The following is a 21,807-nucleotide window of genomic DNA, read 5'->3' as shown; positions in this document are numbered from 1 at the left end:
ATCTATCTATCATCTATCTATCTATCTATCTATCTATCTATCTACCTGTCTATTTATCTAGTAAAGATTTATTGTAATGAGTTGGCTTGCATAATTGTGGATTCTGGTTAAGCACCTCCAAAGACTACAGAGTAGGCCATCAGGAAGGGCAGGCTGGAAACTCTCAGACAGGAGCTGACCCTCCCATCCACAGGCAAAGCTTCTAATTGCTCAGGAAAACCTCAGCTCTGCTCTTGAAGTCTTTCAACTTATGGGCTCAGATGCACTCAGATTATTGAGTATCTTTACTTAATGACAGCATATAGTACATGTTAATTACATCTGCAAAATCCCTTCACAGAAACATCTAGTAGTATCCTATTGAATAACTTAGGGCTATATTCTGGCCAATTTGAAACATAAAACTGACCATTACACCATATAAGAGCCAAAAGTCCAAACTTGTTTTGTGGTCAGTCTTCTCCTCTCCCAAGTTGGGCCCTGCCAACGTAAGCTCCCTCTTTTGGTACAACTACTCCCATTCTCTCCCTGCTCACCTCTTCTCACACTCCTTTTCTCTGTGGCTTTCAACTTCATCCATTAATTGCGTGTATGTGTGTGTGTGTGTGTGTGTGTAGTGAATATTTTTGAAAACTTCTTGATCTGTTCTGAAATTAAATTCATAGATGATGTAACTTACCTCACTACATAATCAAGAAAATAAAATAAAATATCCTAATTTTAAGATAAAAGCAAAAGAATAGAAAATGTATGTGCATGAAATACAACATAATGAAATATGTCAGTCAGTGCTTGGGCCTAGCCTCTCTAAAATTTATAATGAGGAAATCGTGGGGTTGGGGATCTGTGAGCTATCACGGTGAATGTGACAGTTCCAAATACAGAATGATGTCGGGAGTGTTATACAGGTGAATCATTAAATATCACAACTAGCGCTGAGGTGGTGGGGAGGAATCTGTTTCAAACTCGCTAGAATATCTTCATTTCTATTAATCACTATCATATTAATGCCTCAATTGGAATTGACAGAGTCATTCTTGTTTCTGCCTTTTTCCCTGCATATTTGTAATGTAACTTTCAAAAAGTTTCCCCCCAATTATAGTGTGACAGAACAACATGTTCAGAACAGCACATGGTGAGATTAAATATGTGTAAGTATGTATATAGATCTCATACCTGGGACTAAAACAGAGCCAATGTGACCGGAACATAGAGAAGCATATGGGACATGATGCAAGATGGACCAGAGACATAGTGAGAGCTTACTTACATAGAATCATTCAGGCCATATCAAGGTGTTTTGTCCATCCAAAAAGTTCAAAAGAGCCTTTGAAATGTTTTTAGTAAGTACATGACAGAAAGAGATTTACATTTTAAGAATATAATTCTGCTTGTATATGGATAGCACATTGTGAAGACTTGTACCTTGAACAGTGAGCCACTTTTTGGAGTCATTGAAATGAGAAGTGATACTCTAGACTAGGGTGGTAGTGACAGCTGTGGAGAAACGTTGACAGATACTTTTGAAGATTAAAGAAACAAAGCTTGGTGATAGATTGGATTTGGGTCACAAAAAGGGCAGTCAAAATGATTCCTAGGTTTTGGGCTTGAACAGCTGGATGGATAGTAGTGCCATTCAGTGAGAAAGGAAACATTGGGATGTGCCCAGATGTTGTAAAAGTGAGGGTGGGAGATCATAAATTAAGGTTTCGATTTTAGGGTATGAGTATGAAGTACTTTTTATATAGACATATGGAAAAGTCAAAGCAGTGATATAATTCTAAAATGTGTGTGCATAGGAGAGAAATAGCAAATGAAATTGCCTTGGGACAGAGAATAGAGAAGAGAGGAGGACCCTATTTATTGTGAAACACCAGTGTTAAATAGCTAAGTAGAAAAAGCGTTCCAAAGGAGACAGAAAAATGCACAACCAGAGAGCTAAGAGGAATATAAGAAACATGCAATGCCATGGAAACCAAGAGAGGAGAGAATGTTAGTAAGAAGCATGGGATTGGAGAGCCTCAATTCTAAACAATGCTTCATGAGATTAGCTCTGAGTGGAATCACAGATAAGTTGGAACTGGAGGGAATGTACAGTTAAGTTGGGACTTTTTTTTTTTTTTTTAATGGAGGAAAAATTCTTTGGGAAAGAGAAGTAAAATATCAAGAGGGAAAATGTTCAATGCTTCAGTTCACTCCTAAGAACATGAGAGGGGAATTAGTTTTAAATACTAGGAAGAGACTCTTTTGTGGCAATAAACAGTAAGAAATAGAAGATGAGTACCATTGTGCAGGCTTGCATTTTTAGTATCAAGAAGATACAGATTTAATCTGATGACTTATATGTATTTTTTTTTATTTGAACTGAAATATGTATTGAGTGTAAAGTGGTAGTAGGAGAAGGAAAAGCTGAGATGAAAGGAGAAGGTTTGAAATGCAGTAGGACAAGCAGATGAGTTTAAGGGCCTATTCGAATTTTGGGATCATAAAGGCACAGGGGACCACTGCACACAGATCTTCTTCCAGTAGCACTCAACGCTCAGGAGCAGGCAAAGGGGGTGAAGAGGAATTCTGAGAGGTGAAGACAGAGGGACAGGGAGTTAAGGTATTGGCCTTAACTGGTACATTGAAGTAATGCACATGAAATATAAGCAGAATAATTGGGAAAGTGAAAAAAAAAAGGGGACAGATGGATTGGGAAGAAAGGAGAAGGTAACATCAACTTGATCTTAATGAGGTCAAAGAAGGGTCAGAGTGAGGGAGGTTGAACAGCCTGGGAAAACCCTACCTTGGAGAGGTCCCTTGACTCCCTAATCCAAATTGGGTAGCTCTCAGATGTTATGCTCTCATAGCGTTTTTTAATTTCAATTGATTTTGCAAATTGATTTTAAAATATAGTTAACATACAGTGTTATATTAGTTTCAGGTGTACAATATAGTTATCAACAATTTCATATATTACCCAGTGCTCATCATGATAAGGGTACCGTTAATTCCCTTCACCTGTTTCATCCATTTCTCCCACCAACGTCCCCTCTGGTAACCATCTCTTTGTTCTCTATAGTTAAGACTCTGGGGTTTTGTTTGTTTGTTTGTTTTGGCTTGTCTCTTTTTCTTTTCCCTTCATTCATTCATTTTGTTTCTTACGTTTCACAGATGAATAAAATCATATGGTATTGGGCTTTCTCTCACTGGCTTATTTCACTTAGCATGATATTCTGTAGATTCATCCATGATGTTGCAAATGGCAAGATTTCATTCTTTTTTATGCCTGAATAATATTCTATTGTGTATATATATTTATATATATATATATTTATATATATACATATATATAAATATATATATATATATACATATATATATACACATATATATACACATCTTCTTTATCCACTCATCAGTTACTGGACACTTGTATTTCTTCCATAATTTTTTTATTGCAAATAATGGTGCAATAAACATGGGGGTGCATATATCACCTCAACTTAGTGTTTTCATATTCCTAGGGTAAATACCCATTCGTGCGATTACTAGATATTATAGTTCTATTTTTAATTTTTTGAGGAACCTCTATACTGTCTTCCACAGTGGCTGCACACCTTCCCACCAGCAGTACACATGGGTTCTTTTTTCCCCACATCCTTGACAATACTTGTTTCTTAAATTTTATATTCTAGCCATTCTGACAGATGTGAGGTGATATCTCACTGTGGTTTTTATTTGGATTTCCCTGATGATGAAATGCTGAGCATCTTCTCATGTATCTGTTGGCCATCTGTATGTCTTCTTTGGAAATTTTTGTCTGTTCATGTCTTCTGTCCATTTTTTAATTGGATTACTTATTTTCTGCATGTTGAGTTGTATAAATTCTTTATATATTCTGGATACTAACCCTTTATCAGGTACGTCATTTGCAAATATCTTCTTCCATTTGATAGGCTATCTTTTAGTTTTGTTGATTGCTTCCTTTGCTGTGCAGAACCTTTTATTTTGATGTTGTCCCAATAGTTTATTTTTGCTTTTGTTTCCCTCGTCTCAGGAGACATATCTAGAAAGATGTTGTTATGGCTCATGTCAGAGAAATTACTGCCTGTGCTCTCTTCTGGGATGTTATGGTTTCAGTTCTCACATTTAGATCCATAATCCATTTTGAGTTTATTTTAGTGTATGGTATAAGAAAGCAGTCTAGTTTTAGTCTTTTCATGTAGCTGTCCAGTTGTCTCACCACCGTTTGTTGAAGAGACTGAATTTTTCCCCATTGCATATTTTGGGCTCCTTTGTTGAAGATTAATTGACCATATATTTGTGGTTTTATTTCTGGGCTTTCTATTCTGTTCCATTGATCTGTCTATTTTTGTGCCAATATCATACTGTTTCGATTACTATAGCTTTGTCATATAACTTGAAGTCTGGAATTGCCATAGCTCCGGTTTTGTTTTTCCTTTACAAGATTGCTTCAGCTATTCAGGGTTTTTTGTTGTTGTTGTTGTTGTTATCATACCAACTTTGGGGTTGTTTGTTCTTGTTCTATGAAAAACACCATTGGTATTTTGATGGAGCTTGAATTAAATCTGTAGATTACTTTGGGTAGTATGGACATTTTAGCGGTATTTGTTCTTCTAATCCATCTATGCTTTCATAAACTTTTATATTTTTCCTTCATTGCTCTTATCAGTGTTTGCAGTATTGTGTATTTTTTTTTAAATTTAAGTTCTGCCATTCTTACTAGACCAAAACATCCATCAAGGTGGAAATAATATATTTTTAATAATTATTTTTAATTTTTCACCTTTGAATATCAAGCTCAGTGCCAAACACATAGTAAGTGTTCAATAAACACTGCCAAGTGGCTGAATAGATTCTTTAATGAATTACAAATGTTGGGTCTCTGACTTAAACAGAGTGACCTCATTTTTCTTTTAATTTTTTTTTAATGTTTATTTATTTTTGAGAGTGACAGTACAGAGCCCGAGCAGGGGAAGAGCAGAGAGAGAGGGAGACACAGAATCTGAAGCAGGCTCCAGGCTCTGAGCTGTCAGCACAGAGCCCAATTTGGGGCTCGAACTCACCAATGGTGAGATCATGACCTAAGCTTAAATTGGAGGCTTAACTGACTGAGTCACCCAGGTGCTCCAGAGTGATCTTGCTTTTAAAAGTCATTTAAAACATGTTAAAATCCCAAAGTAAAAATTTTGGCAAAATTTACCTTTCCACGATTAGCATGAGTGTCTAAGGCCAACTTCTATACACTGCCTGCATATGCAAATGATATTTCATTCTAGGGGCTCCTGGGTGGCTCAGTTGGTTAAGCCTCTGCCTCTTGATTTCCACTCCAGTCATGATCTCATGGTTCCTGGGATGGAGCCCCATGTTAGGCGCTGCCCTGACAGCGTGGAGCCTACTTGGGACTGTCTCTCTCTATCTTTCAAAATAAATAAATAAATAATAAACATTGAAAAGAAAAAGATACTTCATTCTGAATTTTCAAACATACAGGCATAAGCATCTTCTTGCAAAGACTATGAATATACCTGGAAGTGAAAGTGTTGTGATTATGCTGATTTCACTCACGATGGCTCAGATGGAAATTATCTGAGAGCTCCAGCTTCTGATAGTCTTGATTTACAGTCCCTGCGGGCAAAGAGAAGTCTCTACATCTGTAGTCTCTGGATGGCTCCCAGGCCTTGGTTTCAATTCAGGTAGACAGTGTGCCTGTGTTGCTTATATGGAACATGCTTCTCTGAGAGCATTCATAGAGATATTTGTCTTTCGCTGTGACTTTTTTTAACCTTAAAAATATGCTGCCCTGGGAAGAAAAACATTTTCTTAAAAATCATAACATCTGGATTTTAACTACAAGCCTCTTTCTTATTTCTGTCTGCAATCATTCTCACAGAAATGACTGAGCGTTCTGCTAAGTTTTATTTTCATGCTTTTTAGCTACCTAAAGAATGGATTTTATTTGGTCCATTTTCTGAATGGAGATACTGCAACTTAATGGAGTCATTAAAAATTGATCTAATTTTGTAAAACAGGTAACCATGCAAGACTAAAACAAATAAAACATTTCTTAGGTAATAACCTACTTAATGTGAATAAAGGGAATTTTGTTATTTTTAAAAAATCAAATCTCGGTATAGCACTGGGGCTGTCTTTTTGTATTATGCAGCTGTGTGGTGCACTCATGTGGGTGCTCAATAAATACTAAGTGAGCATAATAATAATATCACTCCAATCAAATAGTCAAAAGAAAAACATCAATGCAAATATAGAGCCCTTGATGCTATGGTTTAGACAGAAGTCTGTGATATGCATAACAACAGAAATGGAAACATCTGCTGGGATCTGCTTCACAATACAAGAGACAACAAGATAATAAAGCCATTGTTTTTGTGTGAGATTAATCCACTATTTGGTTTCCTTTCAGCTAGTAAAGGGATTACAGTGGCAAATATTAGCTGACTATGGGAATATTCAATAAGTAGAATTGTATTTTTATTTTCAATCCATAAGAATAATATATGCTGTATTTATAATGCTGAAGGAAGGCAATGTGTTAATGCAATCCTTTCCTATCAGTTTAGTGGATATTTATGTGACTGTATTCTTCTGAGTCTGTAGTATTTTCATTTTATTTTTTGAATCTTATAAATTGCCATATTCCTCTCTTCTGCTTTCTGATGGTGAGAGAGTTTAACTATTCAGCAATATCTTTCTCTAAAAATATAGGAAGCAAAGAAAGAAAAAGGAACTTAATATGTAAGAAAAATCTGAACATTGGGTTAAAGTGGAGATTGCAGATTATAATTAAGACATCTATTTTCATTTTGATTTTAATAGACGAAGGGTAGTTTAGTTCATACTTTAACTTAAAGTAGAGTATCTTGCACCTACATGCTCTTAGGTTCTGTGACAATGTCAGTGCAATTGAGGGGAGAAAAAGGCAGATAGCACCTATTACAATAATTCCATAGATAGCCTACATTGTTTCTTCAAAGCTCAAAGACCCTATGTCTTTGATGGTATAAGAAAAGCAGGCCCAAATTCATCTGCCTGGCTGTTATTGTTGTTGTGTATGTTTGTCTTTTTTTTTTTAACCATGCCTTCTAGCCATTCAGTGTTTTGATCCGTGTTTCCATCTGGACTTCCTAACATAGAGACTCAGGCATCTAATCCATCCAGTTTATTATCTATTGAAATACCCACTGCCTGAAGTGAAATTATTTTGGCAGCAATGACTTCTGATAGAGATGTAGTTTGTTGTCTTTGTGAAAGACAGGTGAATCTGAAGATTCCAAACTCACTTCCTGATGACAATCCTTTGGCCTTGAAAGGGCGGGCCTACGCCAGCAGACTCCATCTTGTTCTGTGTCCTTCACCTTGACCACACCTCCTCCCCTTGAGTAACCCCCCCCTCACCTGCCTAACAGGACTCGACCCTTCCCCAGGACCCTTCCCCAGCCAATCGGCTGAGGCCATAGCCATTACCTCACCAACTGCCCCCAGGCCCCAATAAAACCTTTGTCCTTTTGAAACTCGCGCTCTTTCCCTGGTATCTCACCGCTGCGTCGGTGCTGGTAGGGGATTGAGCTCGAGCTAGCTCGAATAAAGGCTCTTTGCTTTTGCATCGGACTCAGCTCCCTAGTGGTCTTTGGGGATCACGAATTCTGGGCATAACAGCCTTATCTTATGGAAAACTTGGGAAAAAAAGGGGGGGGATCTCTATGAACACATTTGGTTTCATTTGCCATTATGAAGTTGTTTCGTCCAAAAGTCAGAACTCTCAGAGGCTGAAAACAAGGAATAGTTACCTGCATAAGGAAATCAGGTTATTAGAGCACAACTGAAGCAGATTCTCAAAGCACCATGTGGGGACATTCTCCCTTCTCTCTTTCTAACTCTCAGTGCCAAGTTCTCTTTAACCTTTAAAATCTAATTCGTGAAAGATTGAGGCTGTATCAAACTTCACAGAAACTGTACTTCTGAAGTGTTTCCATGTTCTGCATGTTGACGGTTTACTTTCTGTTCCATCTGACTGATACTGAAACAGGGAAAACATGAGGGAAGAAATGGTGTAAAAGGAGCATATGAAAGGTCAAAACATCAACGTTTATTTTGATCTTCATGTTGCACCTTAAAACTTTCATTTTTGCCTTTTCAAGTTACATTGCAAAACAAAACAGCAGAATCATTTTATCTAAATCCTGTTTTGCATGCAACTTTAAAATAGATGTGTTAATGGATGCTTCTATTCAGCTGCTCACTATTTAAGTTGTTTTCTTTCTTTCTTTCTTTCTTTCTTTCTTTCTTTCTTTCTTTCTTTCCTTCTTTCTTTCTTTCTTTCTTTCTTTCTTTCTTTCTTTCTTTCTTTCTTTCTTTCTTTCTTTCTTTCTTTCTTTCTTTCTTTCTTTCTTTCTTTCTTTCTTTCCTTCTTTCGTCTTTCTTCTGAATGTCTCCCAGGTTTTGTTGTTAGGTGGTTAGGTGTTACTTTGGAACAGCATTAGGTCAGAAAGGGCCTGCCCGATACTCAGTTTTGGTCTGCACATGCTGTAATTTTGGGGTATAAACCATGAAATGTCATTTGGAAAGAGAAGGATAAACATTCTTTCCTTAATACGATAATCCATGAAAGATATGAGTTTCCAATGATTAAAATCATTTTATTAGTTCTGGTGACACCTGTGTGTGTTATTCAACCTAGGCGTGAGCAAACTAATCTACATATTCCTTTGGTGAATAAGTGAGCAACACTATGTGTCCATAGAAATTCCTTTTTAAAAGGTTATTACTTAAAAAAGCATTTGTAATGCATATTATTAGTATATTTCACATGGCTCACTGTATCACCCCCTTTTACCTGCCTAGGTGTTGAAAAGAAGAGAATTGTGTTTTGTTATCATAGAGTCGCATCTTTATTACTACATTTGTCCCTTTTAAAGAATTTATCTCATGGCCATCACTAGAGTCATTCAAAACTCTTTTTCCCTGAACTTGCACTGCCCCATTGTAGCCAGTATGTTACATATGAGGCCATGTGATTGAAATAAAAAATAAAAATGTTTGTCCATAATTGAATCTATTTAGATAGTGTTTGAGATGCACTTTTGATCACTCATTCATTTATTCATCTATTGCACATTTGAAATATATATTTGGTTCTAGACCCCCCAAAATAACACAGATCTCCAGAGGATTTGCCAGTTCATATAGGAGAGACAGATCATAGAATGATACAATGAAATAGAATATGAAAAAGAATGAGGTTGTTACTGAATGGTTAGATTTTCCATGTGTCTGTACTATAGGGGAGGGGAGGGTGGATGAGGAAAGGAATAATAAATAATGGGTAAGGGCCAGATGATGAGAACCTTACCTATAAAATGAAATGTATAGACTTTGTCTTATAGAACATGGGTTTTCAAAGTGTGGTGCATGGCCTCCAGGAAGAGCACAAGTCGATACAAGAATATATTGCCTTAAGTTGGGTTTCCCTAGGGGAAGACCCTGAGAGTAAGGAATAAGTAAGGAATCCCTAAAACAGGGAAGGGAAAAGATTCCACAAAGAGCTGCTTTCTTGAGCAGGTCACTCCTGTGTGCAACCAGTGTTCAATTTAGCTGAGGAACATTAAGACACAGTGTAGATTATGTATCAAAGGTACCTCAGAAAGCTGATAACGCTTCACAAATTCTCAGCCTTAGGTGAAAAGTTGCCCCTGGGAACCTGAATTTCTTGGCACCTCTTGTGTTCCCCATCTGGAGGCCATATTGGCTATAGTAGGCAGAGAAAGCCCTCAGGTAGTGAGGGACAGAAGCTTGCAATTGAAGCTGTGCATGACAATAGTGTCCTAAAATGGGTAGGACTCAATAAGAGATACCACATAGATGGAAAGAAAACATCAGATCTCCCATTTAAATTTCTTTTATCTCAGTACTGAACTACTGTCTCATATTAAGATTGGCACAGTACCTGTATTTGATCTTTATGTGGAACAGCCACTTTTACAAATGTATGTCACTTTTTCCTGATTCAAAAAAAAAAAAAAATACAACACGGACTGTTAACAGTAGTGCACTCTCTAGTTTGATTATAATGAATCCTTACAAGATGCAAAAACAGCTTAAAATATTTTTGCAAAAAAAAAATTGAAATTAGTACTGATAGTTGAACTACAAATGAACAGGAAATATTTCTAGAATAAGATTTCACTGAGAAGTTATCCTATAGGGTCAATCAAACATCTTTGAAAAATGATTACTTGACATAAAAATCTATATTCACCATCAAAAGGGGCAGTAGATATTGGAGTGGGCAGAGATAATTAGTTCATCTGATACATGGCATAAGAATCTCTGGAAAAATCCAGTGGGAAAATGGAAATAATATTTTCTAACTTGAGATTGGGGATGAAGGGGTAGATTTGGACCATCATTTTACATGGTACGTCATTTTATAAAATATCGTTTTATAGATAAAAGTTAAAGCCATGATAGTCAATGAGATCACCCGGGGAGAATGTGTACAGGGGTAAGAAAAGAGGATCATAAATATCTTGATCAGCTTCTCAGAGTGGCCAGTAGCAAACCATTATCATTTATCACATAGTACACAGGAGGTTTGGTTGATTTAGAAAAATAAAACAAAACAAGGCAATTGTTACCACAAACATTTCATAAGAATAACAACTTTCATAAAAATGTCACTGAAGAGATTCAGAAGATGTCATTCCAAAATATGCCACTTTGGCATATTGATTATTTTGAATTAAAGTCACTGTAAGAAATAGCCAGCACAAGGACACTCTGGGGGTGCCTGGGTGGCATAGTCGGTTGAGCGCCGACTTTGGCTCAGATCATGATCTCGCTGTTCGTGAGTTCCAGCCCCGTGTCGGGCTCTGTGCTGACAGCTTGGAGCCTATTTTGGATGCTGTGTCTCCCTCTCTCTCTGCCCCTGCCCCACTCGTACTATGTCTGTCTGCCTGTCTGTCTTTCTGTCAAACATAAATAAACACCAAAAAATTTTGAAAAAAGAAAAAAGGACACTCTTACCCTCTTTTATCCTCCTGAGAGCAGAACATACATCTCCCACATAAGAAGTTCCCTCCCTATCTCATCACCAGAGACAGGGAATTTAGAGCCAAGAAACCTGTACAAACAAACCTTGTTAAACTAACCCTTATTTTTCTAGTTATTTCTTCACCATTTACTACCCCTAACCTAAACCCCTTTGCCTTGTCAATTCTTCATAAATTTATTGTTTCTTTGTCTAAAAGGCACAAAAGCTTCCTGTTCTGGTCCCTTCTTTGGGTCTTCAGGGTTTTTTTTTGTTTGTTTGTTTTATTTTTGTTTGTTTTGTTTTCTTTTAGAAGGCCCCCATACACATGTAAGAAATTCAATAAAATCTGCCTGCTTTCGTCCTGTGAATCTGTCTTATGTCTATTTAATTCATAGTCTGAGACAGAGACCCAAAGATGGCAGAGGAGAATTTTTCTCCCCTTCATCATCAGAATCTAAACATTAGGATTTTCAATATTACACATTTATTTCAAAGACTGTTAGTCACTTATCTCTGCTTACATAGACAAAACACAACTCACTTGTGTGTTGTTAAGTTTCAGGCCATGTTCATTTGGTTTTTATTGTTGTTGTTTTTGTTGTTGTTCATTTGTGTTTTTTTAATGTTCATATTTTAATGTTTAAATTGAATTGGCAATAGTTTGTGCTACTCCCTATTGGAGGCATAATTTTAAAATGGCCCTTAAAAATGTCCTGCCCTAATCTCCAGAGCCCCTGAGTTCAAGGTATCAGTCCCATAATTATGTTATTTTATGAAGTATTATTGAACTTTAGATTATCCAAGTGAACCTGATCTAATCGTGTGAGAATTTAAAAGCAGAAAGTTTTTCCTGCTGCTGGCAAAAGGGGAAGTCAGAGAGTTGTAAAATGTAAGAAGAATTTGACATGCTCACGCTAGTGCTGAGGATGAAGAAGCCAAATAAGAAGGAATGTGGGCAGCCTTAAGGAACACTGAGGTCCTCGGCTGCCAAGGAAAGAGGAACCTCAGACCTATAATCAAAAGCTACTGAATTCACTGAATTCTGCTAGCAACATGAATGAGTTTGAAAGCAGATTCTTTCCCAAAACCTCCACCTAAGAGTCTAGCTAAACTGACACCTTAATTTCAACCTTGTGGGATGTTAAGTTGACAGTTCTTCCTGACCTATAAAAATGGCTAAAATTAACAACTCAGGAAACAACAGATGTTGGCAGGATGTGGAGAAAGGGGACCCGTTTTGCGTTGTTGGTAGGAATGCAAACTGGTGCAGCCACTCTGGAAAACGGTATGGAGGTTCCTCAAAAAATTTAAAATGGGGGCCCCTGAGTGGCTCAGTCAGTTAAGCGTCTGACTTTGGCTCAGGTCATGATCTCGTGGTTCGTGGGTTCGAGCCCCAAGTCCAGCTCTGTGCTGAATGGATAAAGAAGGTGTGATGTATATACACAATGGAATAGTACTTGGAAAGAAAAAAGAATGACATCTTGCCATTTCCAACAAGGTGGATGATACTGGAGGGCATTATGCTAAGTGAAATAAGTCAGTTAGCGAAAGACAGATGTCACATGATTTACTCATATGTCGAACTTGAGAAACTCAACAGATGAACATAGGAGAAGGGAAAGAAAAATAAGATAAGAACAGAGAAGGAGGCAAAACATGAGAGACTCTTACATACAGAAAACAAACTGAGGGTTGCAGGAGGTGGGAGTGGCTGAAGGGAGGGTATGTGGGGGGCTGGGTGAAATGGGTGATGGGCATTAAGGAGGGCACTTTTCGGGATGAGCACCGGGTGTCACATGTAAGAGATGAATCACTGGGTTCTACACCTGAAGCTAGGTTGAATATAAAGAAATTTTAAAAAACAACTTCCTGATTTATAGAATTTTGAGATAATAAATAGGTATTGTATTAAACCTCTAAATTTGTGGTAATTTTTTTATGTAGCAGTAGAAAATTATATAATCTCTAATTCACAGAATGAGTACTTAGCTCAGTAAAACAAAAAATTACTAGTGAAACTGCTAAAATAGATAATTAGGATCCAGAATGGCATCACACATGTTTTTAAGTAGAGAGGACTCTGGCATGAATACAGATTGTGAATCTACATGCACTGGGACAATCAAATCTGTAAATGTAATAATTTTGCATAACAGCCAAAAAATACGGTTAAGAGTTGCCAAAACAGATATTTCAAAAAAATTCAATTTCATTGGATTGGTATTCCATTTACTGCAACTTCCAAGTGTTATGAAGCCTTCTTAGAGGTGACGCCGTTGAACTTTATCCAAATTCAAAATAAAACATAAGAACTTGCCTTGAAAAAAGTCAAGAACTTCTAAATCATACTTTCCATGGGGCATGGGCAGACTGACGCTACATAAGTGCAATCTTCATTGAGGGCGATATGTTTGATGAGAAAATAGGAATCTATCAATATCCACTGGATGGATATTACATAACATTCATGCAGACAATACAAAAGAGCAGTTACCGTCACATATCTCTGAGCAGATATTTGACATAACATTTTAGGCGAAACCGGTGATTTGCAGTGTGAATCAACTCTTGTCCAATGGATGATGAACACGTGAAGGAGAAATTTGATGATTTCCTCTTCTATTCATAGTCTATAACACATGCACAGGATAAAAGTTGTTTTGTGTGCTTAAGATTATCTGTAAGTCATGATAAATACTGGAAAAGGTCCCAATGGAACAGAAACTATATATCCAGAAAGGAAGGGTATTGCTCTGTAAATAACAGAGGTTACTCCTCAATACCAATACGCAGATAGCTTATTGCTATGGTTCACGGTGAAGACTTTGGTAGGTAGCAACCTGCACCAAATCTTCATTCAATGTTGGTAAAAACTGGACGTTATACATTCAGTCAAGATATATATGTTTGCCCTAATAATTGGACAACAAGTGAAGACCTATTTTACCTATTGACTTATGTCAGCTATCAAAGGAAACATTTCTCACAAGAAGGTCAATAATATTAGAAATTGCCTTTTCTATGATTTTAAGTGATTTGCCAAAGCTGTATGTCTCAATGATATATATTCTGAAGCTTGACCATCCAGCACTAATAATTTTGGTTGTATAGAATATATTTGAAAAGCCACATCCAAATATTGTAAAAATAAGAAGACATGCTTTATAGAGTAGAATTTTACCAAATAGTGATTTGGAGATTCTTTCGCTACTGCCATTCAATGATTTCCAGGTTTTAAAACATATGATGTATCTTTTAAATAGCATCTGACAAAATTTCATTAATTTGAATGAAAAATTGTTCTATAATCCTTGGTCAATATTGGAACTGAATAATTAGCATTCCTGGAAGAAGGCATAGACTCCTTGCTAGCATTTCTGTTGAACTATTATGTGTTTTAGAATTTTCTAATTTGGTGAAAATATAAAGTTAAAAAGGAAACCAATGACATATATATATATATATGTATGTGTATATATATATGTATATATATAATGTATATACATACATACTGTATGTGTGTATGTGTATGTATACATATACATGTGTAAATACATACAGTGCATACATATATGTTATTTATATAAATATACATATATGTACAGTGTTTATATCAGCATACATATATGTACAGTGTGTATATCCATACATGCATACATATACATATATATTTTATAAACCAACTTTGTATGGAGCCTAACCTACAGCTACATTTTGTTTTTTTAATGCATTGGCCAAAGTCTGCATTAGGATGGTCTCTTTCACTGGTTTGAAGCAACTGTTATTTTTAATTCTAAATATTACACTTTTTTTTGTTGTTTCAAATTTACTTACTTTTCTTAATTCATTTAATTTACTTAAATTTGAGGGTCTGCATATGTACTTGAAGAGAATATTTTTTTTTGGAAACATCTACCAAACTGATTTAAGAAGAAGAAAAATAAATAGTCAGGAAGGCAGGAGCAGAACCAAGATTAGGTATGTACAAAATGCCAGGAATTCACCAAGGGAGGTGGTGGGTCCAGTGTTACTTAGTATATAATAATCAGTTTTGTGTTTTGGCTTGTTTGTAATATACATGACACATAAGATTCTTTATTTTCTAGCACAAAATTTACATGAATGCCCTCATGCTGTAAGCATTTCCTACTCTTTTTTAGGAAACCAGCTATGAGCCAAAGGCAAACTACTTTTGATCATGGAGACTCTTTCTTAGCCATTTTATTTATTTGTTGCCAAATGGTCTTGATTTCAGAGATTTCTGGGCATGTCACATTTCTAAATGATTGGAAGTCATCAAAATAGAGACCAGAAAATATCGCCAACCCATGTAAAAATACAGCAGTTGTACAGAAGGCTAAATAAGCAGAGAAACAGTGTCTTAGTTCTGGGCAGTGTGCTCCTTCCTCCCAGGTGAGGCAGGTGGAACAAACAGGCTTTCTAGAAAGAACAAGTGTTGTTCCCATTGATGTTCATAATAAATCATCATTCAGGAGATTCTGTCAATAACACACTGCCCCCAATCGCTTCATGCCTGCAGCATTACGCTCATGCTATTGCAACTAGATGAGCTATCAAAGCTTCATGCAGTCAAAGAGAGTAGTTTAAAGAGGTACAATAACAGGCGATTTGCAAACAGCCCAAACCTTTAGCTTCTTCCCCCTTTCCAAAGTGTGCAGTGAATTTACATTAACACCTGCTATTGGAGATGAAAGAATGGATTTGCACTGCAAATCCTCCTAGAAGAGTGACTCATTTCCCTATATTGTGGGATATTAGGCTGAACTGGAGGCCGCATGTTGCCTGCAGTACACTGAGTCAAATCAAAAATAAAAATGGCAGTACGGCATTTAACACACAGAAGGCAGAAATCCTTATCTCCGAGTATTTGCCACCTAACTGCCACGTTAAATCCACTCCGTGAGCAGGTCGTTTTTATTGTCCAAGGATAATTTATATCAGTAGACTTTTTACTACATACTGACTCAGATTACTATGACATCTAAGATTTTCATGCTGTGAAATTCAATTTATTGTGGAACATAAGGGCAATTAAGGGATGGGAGATGACATTATATTACATCAAAGTGAACTACAGGAAAAGGAGGTGTGTACTCCTAGTAATTTGTTGTATATAAACTTAATTTTGAGTGTTTTCCCCATGGTAAAATGGCAGATACTATTTCTAGCAACTCACTATGTGCCAGACACTTTATTCAGATCTTTGTTACTAGCTAAGAGCTAATAAATCACTGATTGAAAATTGGGTTGAATAAAAATTAATAACAAACTAAAATTTCTGAAAGTCTAAAGATCACCACACATATCACAGAATCCATATAAGAAGTTAATTAAATAATGTCCCCAAACCTTTATCTACCTGATACATCTAATACACATTTCCACTACATTTTTTTGGATTCTGTATTATTTTTCTAGTGCTGGGTAATTAATTACCAGAAATCTAATGGCTCAAAATAAGACACGTTTATTATTTCAAGTTTTCTGTGGGCAAGAAATCTGGTCACGGCTTAGCTGCAATCCAGGTGTCAGCAGAGCTTGGATCTCATCTAGAGTTTTGATCAGAGAAGGATCAGTCCAAGATCACATGGCTGTTGGCAGATTTCCATTCTTCCAAGTGTTGTTGGATTGAGAGCCTCAATTCTTAATTGTTGGGTGGAGGTCACCTTAATTCCTTGCCATGTGGACCTCCCCAACCAGACAACTTTATCAAAGCCAGTAAGGGAGACAGTCCACTAGCAAGATGGATATTGTTATGTCACCTAACCTAATCGTGTAAGTAGCATACATCAGTGCTGCCCAGTACTGTGGCTAGAAGCAAGTCTAAGGCCCTACCCACACTTAAGGGGAGCAATGACATAAGACCATGGATATAGGGGATGGAGATTGTAAGTAGAGAATATTTTAGAGGCTGCCTGCCACATCTGCATTGCTCCTTGATATGACACTTCGATTTACCCCCTATCCTCCTCTGAATTTGGTGTCCTTGAATGCCATTCAATTTTCAGAAAGTGTAAATTTCCAGAAATTTCCCACTGCCCACTGTGGAGATGTACCCAGTGTCAGGATCCAAAGAATGGAGCCAAAGGTCATATTCTTTGACTTTGACCTGGGGACGCCTACTGGTCAGGCCAAGAGATCTTCAGAGCTGTGCTGCACTCCTTGGGCCCTCTCTTCTTTCCTTCCTTTGCCCTGTGACGTATCAGAATTGCATCCTGGTCGGCAGCTCTTGCTGCCTCCCCCTGCGTCCCTCCTTTTACCCTTCACAGACTTGCTCTCCCTACCTCCACTTCTCTTACATGTCTTGGCATTCACTTCTCAAAATAACTAAACTAACACAGGTTTAATTTAAAAACAATAGTTTTGTGAAAGTAATAGTGATCAAGAATATGGCTGAGCCATGATATATACTACAAATAATTTACCATTAAGAAAGAACTTTTGGAGCCACCTGGGTGGATCAGTCAGTTGAGCGTCCAACTTTGGCTCAGGTCATGATCTCACGGTTCATGAGTTTCAACCCCACATCGGGCTCACTGCTGTTGGACTGTCAGTGCACAGCTGGCTTTGAATCCTGTCTCCCTCTCTCTGCCCCTCCCCTGCTTGCACTCTCCCAAAAATAAATAAATAAATAAATATTTTAACAACGAAAGAAAGAGCTTTCTACAACTAACTATCCTTTCTTTTTTCTTTTTCTTTTAAGTTTCTTCCTTTCATATATGTATTCATTTGTTTTCTGGGAAAATATTAAGATTCTCTTAATTATTTATCATCCTCACTTAGAGAACTGGGAACTGAATAAAAAAAGAAAAAGAGAGAAAGGGAGAGATCAGCAAAGCCGACTTTCTTCTTTCTCTTTTTAGAGATAATTGTGTTTATCAAAAACAAACAGAAGTTTGCTCTTCAATATAATGTAATATTTCCTCACCTTTGTACACAAGTTTTAATTTCATAATTATTGTAAATAAGTTCTATGCTATTATCATTAAATTCCAACTATATGTAAGGAATATAATAATAGATATACGTAGCCCTTTTTTTGTGAAAGCACCTATGAAATCTCAAATTTATTTTCATGTCATTCTTGAGATCAGGTATCATGTCATTATATGCATTTTATTGAAAAACAAAATGGGCATACCTAATTGTTAAACAAAGCAATAGCCAAATAGCATCAGGAATTGACTCAGAGCCCCTTGCAAATTTCAAGAGTCTCCAGGCTGATATATTCTAGAAGATTCTTACAGAGTAACTGTCCCTGAATCTGAAATCTTAAGGGTTTTTTTTTTTCACTAGAATTGGAGTTCTGTTCTGCACAAACAGGGATAATAATACAGACTGGTGACTTGGATGATAAAGTGCCAAAACCAGTACCTTGCCGAATCCTATTTGGGGAGTTTCTCATCCCAGAGCACTGAATGCATTTCCAAATGCTTGCCCATCTTCCTACTGAGCTCTCTTTTTCTAAGGTTGTGTGGCTCTCTTTATACTTGATAGACTAATTTTTTGTTGATGAATTACATTGCGAACATCTTCTCCCCCTTTGTTGTATGTTAACTTTGCTCCTGACGCCTGGTCATAAAGAATATTAAAATTTTTTAATCTATCATATTTAATAGGGATTGCTATAGATACATGCATGGAAAGTGCATAGAGGAATTTCAGGTTATCTGTTTTCTGGGGGCCAGTTGGAAAAGGAAACCTGAGAGTTTTTGCTGTGTCTGTAGTTTTATTTCATTAGATAAAAAGCTGAGGCATATGTGCAAAATTTGATATTTTTAAAAACTGATTGTTAGGATTACGACCTATATATTATTTTTCTGTATGAATTTTAGAATTTATGTCATGTCTATGGATAATACTCATGTGTACACACACCGTGGATGGTTTGTGGTCCTGGTTGGTGTCACATTACTCACCCTCTGCCCCGTTGGGACTGTTTCAATCAGGGTAAGAGTAATGGGAAGAGATCAGGTGGATGTGGGGGAAGCATCTGGTCCTGTTATTCAGCCCTGCCCCACTGTAATCAATTCAGGTATCTAAATTCCAGCTTCCTTAATTTATCCTGTCAAATGTAGTTCTTTCTAATTAAGAATATATCCTGGAAATAAAATGGTGATAAAAAAGAAGGGAGGCAAGGACTTTCAAAGAGAGACTTTAAGGAGGACATTTGAGAATGCATAAAGCACATAATAATGTTTTTCTGAGGATGTGATGATATACATTTTATAGCCACTGCTAAGAGGCAAAATAAAATCCACAGGGAATAAAGGTAGGAATTTGGCTGCAGATGTTTGCAATTTTTGAGGAAATATGATTGACATGTCTGAAGAGCAGTATCAGGCACATGATGTTAGGCTTAAAGGGCAAGCAAAGAGAAGAAAAGTTAGATTTAAAGAGCAAGGAAACAAGTTATCCTTGTGGCTTGACATAACACGATTGATCAAGATTTGATGCAAAGGAGAAGGAAAGAAACTGAAGAGAAAGAAACATTGTTCCTTTTAGGATCAACCTCAGTGGGGGAAAAAAAAGGGTAAGAAGGGGTAAAATTAAACTTTGAGGGAACGTGTCTATATAGTTTAGAGCAAAAGGCAGGGTAAGATTTCTTCATTATTCATTTAGAAACAGAATATATATATATATATATCATATATATATATGATATATATATATATATCATATATATATGATATATATATATATATATATATATATCATATATATATGATATATATATATGATAACAATACTTTCTTTTGTGTTTATGAACTTGCCATTTGCCTTGATTTAAAATAAATCCCCTTTGTTCTCTCTGGTTATTTTAATTTTCAGATGGTTTGGTACACTTTTGTGACAGCAAGCCATCTAATGTACAGCTTCTGTTATTAAGCTATATAACCATCTTTTTTTTTCCTGTTTGGTTTTTCAAAAAATGTTTAGAAATTTGCCTTCTTCAACTTTTTACTTCATCTAATCCATATAAATTTCCTTGAGGCTAAAGAACCTTTGGGGGTGAAGAGAAGAATGCCAGCTTGTCATAACTCATAAAAGTGATCAAAGGCAGCCAGGTGCTCCCTTAACCTTTGATCACTTACACACAGTTCAGTATCTGATTAAGGTTGCTGTGTGTCCTCAGATTCTATTATTGGCTCCTAGCAAGAGAAAGGGATGTTGGGTAATGAGAAGAGGAAATGGAAATGTCTAGCATGACTACATCTTTTTAATTATACCACTATATATACGGATATATTAGTGTTAGAAGTAACAATCTCTCAATCAAAAGAACGGTAAAACAATAAAGTAGCTCCTAAAACTGGCCTTTGCTCTAACAGGGTATATATTTAAGTTATACTGTTATTTCTGGGTCAAGCTTAGGATGCTTTCAAAAGAATAACCCATTACAGGGTGTGGAGTAGAAGGATAAAGAACTTTCAGACTCAGGTATGTCAGATCATCTTATATAATTCTGATGGTCACTTGTCATAAGGTATCATCTAGGTGTTTTCCAAGTTTGCATTCAAGGGTTTATGATAGTCTTCAACACGGAAGGCAAAAGTGAAATAAATGATGTTTCTGAGCCTTTAAAGTAAAGAAATAAGAAATTGAACGTTGAAAATGCCCTTAAAGGTGGGGGGAGGGGCGATGGAGAGAAAATGAAGGATTTTATTACCTGATATGCTTTTGTCCCTATGGATTACCAAAAGGACCTTATATAATTACTCAGTTGGATTTATACCTAGAAAATACTTTGTCAAGGAAACTCTGCTTTTAACAATATAAAATGATGGAAAATAGCAGTAGTGCTTAAAAAAAATCACTTTCCCGAGTTTCTGGCTTTGCATAAAAACATGAGTTGGGTGGTGCTGAGAGAGAGTGAATAGCCAGGAAGTACAAAAAGATGGAAAGGACTCCAGGGAAGGAAATGAAAGAGTCATCTTCCTCTTGCCACACAGCTTAGAAAATACCATTAAAATCACGGACATCCCAAGTAGGAACTTGTCTAATTCTGCGTGTGATGTAACACATGGTTTATCCTTGCCACTCAATTAATGCCTTTGAATATGGATAATGAAAACATCCCTTTGCCTACAGTGCAATGTATAAATTGGGTGCGAGGATAAAATTCTCATTTTTTACCAAAGCTTGTCACAGGTGAGCACTGATCTTCATCTGAAAATATTAAAGCATTCCCTTCATGCCCTTTTAATTCCCCAAGGCCCTTAACCTTTTGTTCTCCTTTAAAGGAACCACTTTTCTTTCCTGGAGGGACATTTCAAAATAGTTATATATATAAAAAAAAATCTTATCTCCAGCTCATCATCTGGAAATTGCCCTAACTGTTTTCAGTCCCAAATGCAAAGCCAGGATTCTGTGAAGAATTACACAGATACAAAACCACTTCAAAGCTGGATGGGGTTGAATAAATGCCACAACAATATGTGTTAAGTGCTCCAATCAAAGGTTGCTTCACGGGGCCTGCAAACACTGTTTTGTTTCACCTGCCTATCATCTGAACAGTACAATTGCCAGTCATGTTAATTTAGACAAATCTTTTAGGGGGAGTGAGTGGAGCAACTCCAGGCCAACAGAATGGTATTTATTGTCCCTCCCAAAATCACCAGGAAGGGCAGAGATGTGATTAAGAACACGATTAAAATAGCTCAGCGCATGTCCCTGCCTCAGTATTCCATCAGATGGAAATTTTGCCAGCCCAGAGACCAAGCAAGACT

Source organism: Acinonyx jubatus, chromosome B2 (genome assembly GCF_027475565.1).
Source record: "Acinonyx jubatus isolate Ajub_Pintada_27869175 chromosome B2, VMU_Ajub_asm_v1.0, whole genome shotgun sequence".
NCBI lineage: Eukaryota > Metazoa > Chordata > Mammalia > Carnivora > Felidae > Acinonyx > Acinonyx jubatus.
The sequence above is the reverse complement of the archived record's forward strand: the minus strand, read 5'-3'. Positions refer to the sequence as shown.